Raw genomic sequence first — 10866 nt, 5'->3', positions numbered from 1 at the left:
ATTTTCATCAACGTGTCAGTTAATGCCAGAGCATAGCTATTAATCTAGTACCGACTTGCTCAAATGTCTTGAAGCAAAGGAAAGATATAACAACACTTCGTCTGCAACCCCTCCTCTTTTTGCTTTCAATACTTCAATACATGCTGGGTATGGACTCTTGAAGAACTTGCCTTAATGTAGGAGTTTGGACTAGCGTGAGAGCTTGAACTAGTACAGGATATTTGGACTTTTGGCAGACAGGCTCCCTTCCCCAGTTGTCCAGTTCCACTCTTCTGTCTTCACTTGCATTGCCAACAACTTGTGCTAATGCAGATGTTTTAAGCTCTCAATCCAATTGGCTGCTGAGGATATGAAACTCTCTGGGTGGGGAAAGAAAGCCACCTGGATGCCATCAAGGCCTTCAGGTCCTTTATCCGCAGTTATAATTCATGTCTCTGCACCTGTTTTACTGCAACACATTCTACTCCCATATTCATAACATTCATCAGTTAAAGTCCTGGATTTCTTTCATGTTCTAGCATCTGGGCAGAGTTCCCTTCTCTGTTTATATTGACTTCATACACAGAGGGAAAATATTCCTTTGTCCCAAGTGGAACTCAAAGTCATCTTTTCTTTCTAATAAGAAGCCTGGAGATTACCAATGAGATATGAGATTAGCATATCCTCATCGCTGAGTCTTGAAGACACAATGGAGCACAAAGTACTGTAATATAGCCAGAAGCAGAACAACAGGAAGCTCTCCATTCCAAACTGGGTGCAAAATTCTGTGCTTTTATGTCCAGAGATGTTGTGTTTTGTTCTGGATCCCGAATACTTTCAATAAAACAGTGTAGCTGTCAAGCAGACTTTTGTTGATTGCGTGCAGAATTTACAGAGCTACAGTATGATCAAGAGAATTAAGTCTAACACAATTTGCACGTGCAAAGTGGAGCTGTCTCTTGTGTGTGCTGCAGTTCCTTCTGCAGATGTGTCTAGATGTGAGCTTTCTTGAGCCAAAGCCTCTAAGCCTGGGATCCATCAAGAAGGAAAACTTGAGAGGGGTAGAAATAAAACAGCTAGTTTTTGGCTGCAAGAATGAGTCCACTGTATGCCCACTCTCAGGCATCTCTTACCTCTGTATGTGTGGAGAGAGAAAACTTTAAAGCAGAAGAACTGGAAACTCCTCCCTTGACCTTATCCTTATTCAGGTTGTTGCTGGCCTGGTTCTTTGATATCATTCAGTTATCATGGGAGAGATTGGTGTTTGTTGCTGAGAGCAAACCAGAAGGATCCCAATCACTTCCTGCCTTACTGGAAGTATTATATCGCTGATTTGCTGTTGAGGCAGGACTAAGGACAATTACAAATACTGTAGCGCTTTGTTTGCACACAAATAATCCCTACATAGAGCTCGTGGTGGCATTCCCACTAAAGATGCTGATATGAAATGCTCACTCCTAGGGACAGTCAAACCTGCCAATTTCTCATTTTTTCCCAATCTTAAATTCAGTTCTCCGCATTTCCAAAGAATTTTCCAGTTTATTTATTTTTAATCCACCTGAAAATTCATGTGTGAATTTTAATCACATTTCTGTATGTAGCTTTGACTAATGTGCACATTTTGTTTTGCAAGCCCCTTTACCCAATAAACGGCTCAGGACTGCAATACCTCAAGGACCACTTCTGCCCATATGAACCAACCCAGACCATGCACCCTTCTATGCCTGCCCCCTCCACAAAAGGACCAGAGGGCAGCAACACAGGAATGGGCCTTTCCTGCAGTGACTCCCTATTTATAGACTGCTCTCTCCTGGGCAGCCTGCCTGGCACCTTCATTACATATCTTTAGCGCCCAGCAAAAACTTTCCTCTATAACCAGCCCTTTGGCCTTTAGCCATCTTTGGCTTTTTAGAAGCGGGTGGGATGTTTTTATTGTATTTCTCTTCCCTCTTGGTTTTAATGTATCTATGAGGTGTTCATTGTCCATCTGCCTTTCTGTCTGTTTGTTTATAAGTTTCTTTGGTTAGCCCTGGGCAAGATAAAGCAACTAACAGATTTAAATAATAAAATAATAATAATAATAATAATAATAATAATAATAATAATAATAATAATAATATAATGCTTTTTGCATGTTACTTTCACTAACATATTTACTTGCTAGCTAAGTACCTTGATATGCACAGCTTTGGGGAGAAGGGCTTTCAAATGCCAAAGCAAACCCAATTTTTAAGTTGTTGAAATATTTAATTCAGGAACAGTATAGGTTTGTAGGAATTTGTTGGAGCTAAATATAGCTCCATCCATGTTTGCCTCTCCAAGCATTCTTCCCCCTTTCTCACTCTGTTGTTTGCTTTCCATGGGTGGGATTGTGTTGGTGCCAGCATGGGGCTCAATGGCAGCCTGAGGTCATCATTTAGGAAGGAGAAGCTGGCTTGTATTGAAGGCAAATGTTTCTGTTTACCCACAGACGTATTGTCAAACAAAAATGGGGGGAAATACAGTGCTACAGTGAAATCACAAGGCAGTTGTTGTTGTTTTTAAAGGAGAGTTCCTAGAGACTTATGAAAAGCCCTGAATAGCACTGAGAATTTTTATGGAAGAAAGGAAATACCACAACAGACAGAGCATGGCCATTTCTGTTTAGGAGAAAACACACATTCTCTGATTCCTATTTAGTCTCAGACGTGACTCTGTCCCTATATCCAGTGTCCATTTCAGCCCCACAAATTTCCTGGTTTCTCACAGAGTTACATCCCCCCCCCCCCGTTGCTCTTTTATTTGAGGAATGAAGGAAAGGTTACAAGATCCCCAAGGCAGATAACTGCGAGCAAAATTATCTTTAAAACTGTTTAAACACTCTGCTTTCAATTCCTAAACATGCCTGCTCCTAAATAAGTTTTGTTGAGTTCATTTGGACTTACTCCTAGGTCAGTGTACATAGGAGTGTAGCCTCAAAGCAAATGGCCATTGCTGTCTGTAGGATTATGCGGATGGTTCACATCTGAATTGAGAAACATTTGTACGGATCCAGGGAGGGAATTAACAGACTCAAGAGCAACCAATTGCTAGTGAGGAGTAGCAGTTGAGATTTTAAAAGGGCAGCGCAATGGATGCAACTCTTATCTTTGCACGGTAGGCTTTGCAGTGGATGAGGATGCAGGAGCTCAGTGCAGGGTCTGTGAGTGAAAATGGAAGTCCCAAGCTGACAGGGGTGCGGGGGGGGGGCACCAGAGGGATCTTTGAACCAGGGCGCCGGATAGGCTTAAGACGGCCCTGCAGTACTTGTCAAGTTTCCTGACTGGTGTATCCTCTAATCCAGGAATGGGAAACCTTCAGACCTCCAGAAGTTGGTGAACTATAAATTCCATGAGCCATAGCAAGCATGGGAAATGAAACGGGATGGTGGGAACTGTAGTTCACCAGCATGTGGAGGGCAGAAGGTATCCCACACCTGCTCCAAGCCTTCCATCGCACCAACCAAATGCAGACCAAAGTGGAACATATCACACGTACAAAGGATCAATAACAAATAATTGATTATGAATCTGCAGAAATAGTTGTTTACAGATCCCAGAATATTAGGAGCAAATGCTTTTCCATTAACAACGCAACACTTGCCTGTAGAGGATGTCCATGTGGCTATATATTTCTCTCTCCACTTCTGTGCATGTCAGATATTTTATAGGAAACTGAAGATTCACGGATATGTTGCAGATCTTGAGTAAGAAAAAGGGCAACCATAGAAAACAGGGCACAGCTCCTATGAGGAAAGATTATAATGTTGTATAACCTTTTATTATATTAATAATAATTTATTATGTATACCCCTCCCATCTGGCTGGGTTTCCCCAGCCACTCTGGGCGGCTCCCAACAGAATATTAAAAACACAGTAAAACATCAAACATTAAAAAAAGTCCCAAAATAAGGCTGGCTTCAGGTGTCTTCTAAAAGTCCGATAGTTGTTTATTTCCTTGACATCTATCTGATGGGAGGGTGTTCCACAGGGCAGGCGCCACTACCAAGAAGGCCCTCTGCCTGGTTCCCTGGTTTTTAGTTTATAAAAGTTTTATACAGTGGACAGGAATATAAAAATAGCCCTGACAGATCACAGAAAAGTCAGATGGGTGGGGTACTGTTGTTGCTGTTGTTGTTGTTGTTGTTGTTGTTGTTGTTGTTGTTGTTGTTGTTATAGCACCCTGTTCTGGCAGTAGCCAATCAGCCGCCTACAGGGAGAATTCTTTCCTCCTCTCATAATACTAGAAACTGGGGTCACCCAATTAAGCTGAATGGCAAGAGAGTCAGAACACACAAAAGGAAGTACCTCTTCACATGGTTAAAATGATGCTGTTTAAGACACAGCAAGGGCTACAAAGTTAGAGGGTTTAAAGGGGGATTAGACAAATTCATTGAGAATGCTGCAGCATCTCCTGAGGTGGTTTGAATACACATTGCACTCTATTGATCCTCCATTTTTGGTGAAGTGACGCTGAACAAGGTGGGATTCCGCCCAATCCCAAGCATGTTACTAGCGGGACTGGTTTGAGAGAATAAAGCCTACTGATCAAGATCACAGGGAATCATGCTGGAAATATTAATTTTCTATATTTCAAAGCATTGTTGACAAAGCATTGTCTAAAATCATTGTTTCTCTAAGTTCTGATGGGTTTTTGGGTTGTTGTTTTTTAAATTGTAACTGAAACATAAGTTGAACACACCAGTGGACCTTTTAAAATTTGAGGCTATTTGCTTAGATTGGTGATGTATATTTGCAAATATCATATAATATATTCAGAGCACCAGTACTTTCCTTGCTTAGAGTCATTCCTCGGATAGCCTTTAGGCAGCAGTGTGTGCTTATAATTTGATCGGGGTTTAGAATAAATAAATAAATAAACCCCAGCACCTGTTCACCTGCTTTCTTCAACTGATTATAACAAATGAAAAGCAAAGATGGGAACAAACTGATTCAAGAGGACTTCTGTGCTATTCAAGTTCTGATTACAACAAATAGAATAAAACTGTTCTGCCACATGACAAAAACAACAACAACACAATTTTGTAGTGACATAAAGAGTGAGCTCCTACATGTGATTATGGAACCACCACCCTGTGAATTGATTCATTTCTATTTATTACATTTCTATGCTGCCTTTCTTCCACAATGGAGCTTTGTCAACTGGGGCTCCCCTTGTACTCATGGAGTCAGGCTCTTCCCCATGTGTTCCTTACTTACCTGTATATACTCCTGCCTAGCTTCCCACAAATTCTGCTACAGACAGTTAAATTTGGAGACCCTGTTTTTTATTTTATTTTTTAAGGGGCACATTAATCAATTGCCAAGCTTCACCAGACTCCAGTGGGTGGAAATTTAAATAACAAGATTTAGGTCAGCTGTATAGGATGGGTTTTAGTGGGGAGGGGAAGGATATCTTAATTCCCTTTTATGCCTCCAGGCATCCACATGTGTGAGTTAAGCAGAGTTTTAAAATCCCCTTCTTGACAGCCAACTGAAAGCATAGGAATTAGGCTGTAAAGCCTCCTTTTGAGCAAGTCCAGCTAACAAAGTAAGCTGGCTTCCCCTTTTCTTGCCCTGTTTTGCAAAGAAATAGGTTGTTCTCATATGCCTTCAGCTTGACATCCATTCAAGGAGTGACGGGAGTCTGTTCAACCTGACATGTCTCAGTGCCAAGAAAAATGTGTGGCAGGTCCTTATCTGAGACATGTTGTCTGTAGATGACACAGCCTTGACCACACACACTCCGAGGAAGCTCTGCAGAGACTCATCAACCATTTTGCCCAAGCCAGCAGAGAGTTTGGCTTTATCATCAGCCTGACAAAGACCAGCATCCTAGGTCAGGGCATCGCCAGCACTCCACACATCAGCATTGGTGACCACACACTTGAGGTGGTAGACAATTTTGTCTACCTGGGTTTCCAGTGTGCTCAGTGACACAGGTTGGATGATCCTGTGCACGTTATTAATCAGCAGAGTTAGCAGTGATGGGTGGAAGCATGAATGTGAGCATCCTGAGGATTTATTAAGCAATATTTACAGGACAAATCATAATGGCGTCTGCTTTCTTCTTCAGCAGCAGCAGACACAGAGAGACACAGAGAGAAAGAAACAGTGCAACAGCACAACACAACGGAAGAGATAAGACGTAACTTCCGTCCTCAGACTTTCCCAGCTCAGGAAAGTAAACAGTGGCATGTGACTATCCAGCCACATATCAGCAACAGGAGGAGTGAATTGCTAACATTACATGGCAGGACAGAGTCTCAAACAAAGATGTGCTGTCCCAAGCCCACATACCCAGCATGTTCACACTCCTGTCTCAGCAACGTCTACACTGGCTTGGTAATGTCCACAGAATAAAAGATGGTAGGATCCCCAAGGACGTGCTCTATGGGGAGCTGGGTTCAGGCACCAGGCCCATTGGCAGACTAACTCTGCATTACAAAGACACCTGCAAATGTGATATGAAGGCTGGAAACATCAACCCCACCATGGGGGAATCCCCTGCAGACAACCACAGTGCCTAGAGACAGACAGACAGGTCATGCATCCATAGAAGTGATCAGAGGAGGAATGGACTGCTCAGAGGAGTGCAGAGAGAAGAAACACCATGGTGCATATGCAGCAGCACAACTGGATTCCTTCATCTGCCTCAGCTGCAACAAAACATGTCCCTCCTGTATCAGTCTCTACACCACAGCAGGTGCTGTAACTCTCCAACAGTTGGACTCAAAGGCGCACATCATCACTGTCTCCTGAGATAGACGGATGCCAACCAGGACTGCAGTTCTATCCCACTACCTTGGAAATCAGTGGCCACAAACTCAGTGAGGTTTACTTCTGAGTAAACATGGATAGGATTATGTTGCAACTACGGGGGGGGGATGTGTTTTTCACCCTTCACATTCCATGGCTTGACACATCTTGACACAATGGCATATTCCCATCATCAAATGACTGGGTCTCAGAGGTTTGAGCAGAAATAAATTCTGCCAATAAGAAACAAGACAGAAACTATTTGCCATTTTGTCTGGAGGATCATGCTTTTCAAAGTGCCATATGTTTTTTCAAATTGATTTCTGATTAATTTATGAGACAGTCATATAAATTACCTATGAACAGGCATTAACTCCGTTAACAGGAGATCTCCACATCTTAAGCAGATGATGCAAAAGAGCGGTTAAGCTTCTCTTAATGCAAGCTTCCCCCCCCCAAACAAATTGGAGCGATATTTCCATAAGTAGAAAAGCTGTCATCTTTAAAGGTTCTTTAAATTATTTTCTGTGGCTTTGACTGTGTGTGGTGATGTAACTAGCTCTAAATAGCTTATTTAAGCATTTAATGTCAATTTTTTAGTTCTCACTCTTTATATATTTTTATTTCATTGTTCATTGTATGTGAACGAAACATTTTTGTCTAACAGTGTCATAAAAATGATGTAAAGATACAATTGCACATAACATGTGGCGCTTTTGAAAAGCATCCTCCAGGTTGCTGCGTAATATTTCAGCTGTGCGTTGATGACTAAGACCTAATAGTTGAAGCAGTCCGGTGGGGATACATCTGCCAGATATAAATATTTATGAAAGGAAAACAGGGAAGAAAGAATAAGCACTATTAATCATCTCTCATCATAAACCATTAGATGCTAGCGAGGCTCATTTGGAACCAGACACTGTCACACAACCCCACAACCAACAGTGTCATCTTATGCATGTCTACTCCAAACTAAGTCCATTGAGTTCAATGAGGCTTACTCCCAGGGAAGCAGGACTTGGACTGGTCTAAAAAAAAAAAAAGTAAAAAAATATTGTCCTCCAAGGACTAAGTTACAGTGTAATCCCATCCAATGCTATTGAATATCGACCTCAAATAAGCAGGAGGTAAATCACTTTAAAAATTCCTATTTTTCTTTGCTAGCTGAGCTCTGGGATGAAAAGGAAGCATCTATGTAATACACAATTAAGTAAACCCTTAACACATAATAATAAAACATTGGATACTGTAAAAAGGTAAAGGGACCCCTGACCATTAGGTCCAGTCGTGTCCGACTCTGGGGTTGCGGCGCTCATCTCGCGTTACTGGCCGAGGGAGCTGGTGTACAGCTTCCAGGTCATGTGGCCAGCATGACAAAGCTTCTTTTGGCGAACCAGAGCAGCACACAGAAACACCGTTTACCTTCCCACCGGAGCGGTACCTATTTATCTACTTGCACTTTGACGTGCTTTTGAACTGCTAGGTGGGCAGGAGCTGGGACCGAACAATGGGAGCTCACCCTGTCATGGGGATTCGAACCGCCGACCTTCTGATCAGCAAGCCCTAGGCTATGTGGTTTAACCCACAGCGCCACCCGCGTCCCTTTGGATACTATACGTCATGCTTATAACTGTTAAAAACTAATAATACCCAGAGCAACTTGAAAAAGAGAAAAATGATTAATTAAGGCTATATCCAGATGTCACAATAAATTATGATTTAGCATGCTAGAAATGAGACTTGGTGAGCCTCAGGCCACACTGCCTGCCCACATCCTCCTCTGGTAGTGCCATGAGGAGGCATCTGAAATCGTTTGCATCTGTTTTTTAATAACCACAGTTTGTTGTGTCATCTGAACCGTGGCTCATCTCAACTATGGTTTCTTTGAAAGAAGCCAGCTTCAAACCATAGTTTATGAAGCTGGCTTGTTTCAAGAAACCATAGTTCAAATTAACCATAGTTTAGGGTGTGGAGAAAATGTTTAACTGTGGTTAATCAAACACAAAAATGGCTGTCTATAGCTGCTCTCACAGTATGTACCTAGGGGAACATTTCTCTCAGTTGCAGTGACAGCTAAGGCCCATCACAGCAATGCAGTATTGACAGCATGGCTCATTAAAACAAGTGTTTCTTTGGTGGAGACTGATGACCATGCGTGTGATATGTTAGGCCAAGTTGGTATTAGTCAAACAAGCTGCCTCCTAAAGAGTGCTCGTGTGTCTGTTTTTAAAGCCATCACCTCTTCACAAAAATCTTCAGCATGAGCTTTCCTTTCCATGTGTGTGTGTGACAAAGATCTTGGTCAGCTTCTGCTGAGGATTTTTCTCTCCTCAGCTGGGGATGCTGCTGTTCTGCCAGACACAACACAACATCTTCCAACATTCCCAGTAATGTGAGGTCCTTCTCCTGCCCACAATTACACGCAGTTATCCTGCAGCCCACCCTCTCTCCGGGATACAAGCTTGGTGATGAATACTATTTGAGTTGCAAACCTGGAAAGCAGGAGGCTCACTAGTTATCAGGACATCTTCACATCATTGGGAACAGCTTGCATTGTATGTGGCACCATAGATGGGGAGACAAGGGAGCTTATGGGAATCATATTATTGTGTACAGAACAGTACAGGAGGGATAAGGATCATAGCTGGCTGGGCTGTCTCATTTTGTGTGCTTCTATTCTTCTCCTTTCAAACCTGAGATAATAATATTATATGACCAGGCACCATAAATACTGCATAGGATAAGAATTAGCTCTACGTCTCCCAGATGTTTCTACTCTTAGTCACCCAGCAAGTGTCCACTTACAATTATCTTTTTAAAAAAGTATTTTAAAAAGCACAAAACTCCAAATTTAGGGCAACTCTTTTCCTTGGACTGAGCTTTAAAGGCATAATATATAAAGGGAGTCTGAACCAATATGATCAAGAGGAGAACATGATGCAGAAGCTACCCCCTCTTTTGACTCTGACTGCAATTTTCATCATCTGCAGGTCTGGTGCAAGTCAAAGGATTCCAAGTGGTGAGGGAATTCCAGGAGCTGTTAATCAGAGGCCTCAGCAATGCCTTTACAGACTGCTATATTTTTGGAGGGAGATTCATTCCAGTCATCCTGTATTTTTATATTCTCCTGGTTTTTCAACTCTGGCTCACTGTGAGCTGTGAATTAGCAAGTCCTTTGTTCAAACCTCTCTTTTATTATAAAGTCACTAGGTGACTTTCGGCAAGCCACTTGCTTTCCCTTTGAAGCAGTAAGCGAAGCAAAAGTGAAAAAGAATAAGGGCGATGATCTCGTATCTTGCCAAACTTGTCATAAAAGCAGAGAGAGATGCAGGAGAAGCTGATTCAGTCCAAATGGCCTGCTGCATACCTGTCACATATGGGGGTTGTATCCAGGGTTAGCACAGCTTGGAGTAGACCCATTCAAATTAATGGGCATGACTTACTTAAATTCATTAATTTCAGTGGACAGGGGGAGACTTACCCAGTTTGAAACTCCATTCAGCTTGATCTTGTGACTAACTCAGCAAAAGATATAATGACAAAAGGGTGGTGCAAGTATACCCCTATTTTAAAGGCTTATTTTCCCTCTGCCAGGCTTTGGTTGGCCTGCTGCTGAACTGAGTTTGGAATAGGGGTAAATTTCGCTGGTTTGATTTAGTGTGGCATAAATTACACTGGCTTCCTAGAGTTTGGATTGCTCTACCCAATAACTTGAGATCTCTCTCTCTCACACACACACACACACACCAGTGTGAGAGATTACTGTTTTATCTCTAATTTGGAATTATTGGCAATCAAGCCAGAGTTCCTAGACAGATGTGTTTGTCAAAACAAAATCAAAAATTCTTTCCAGTAGCACCTTAGAGACCAACTGAGTTTGTTCCTGGTATGAGCTTTCGTGTGCATGCACACTTCTTCAGATGTGTTTGTGATATGGTTCAACCATAAAAAGTGCATCCTTGAAATTGAACCACAACAACTGTCACAGCTGTTCCCTTTGGCGGAACCAAACAAATCATGTGAATCAGGATCTAAAATGCAAACCTAGCTCCAAATTGACATTTTGCGGAGCACTCAGATCTGTGCAAAATTCAAAGGTACTTTCAACATG

This window comes from Lacerta agilis, chromosome 2 (assembly GCF_009819535.1).
Source record: "Lacerta agilis isolate rLacAgi1 chromosome 2, rLacAgi1.pri, whole genome shotgun sequence".
NCBI classification, from domain to species: domain Eukaryota; kingdom Metazoa; phylum Chordata; class Lepidosauria; order Squamata; family Lacertidae; genus Lacerta; species Lacerta agilis.
The sequence above is the reverse complement of the archived record's forward strand: the minus strand, read 5'-3'. Positions refer to the sequence as shown.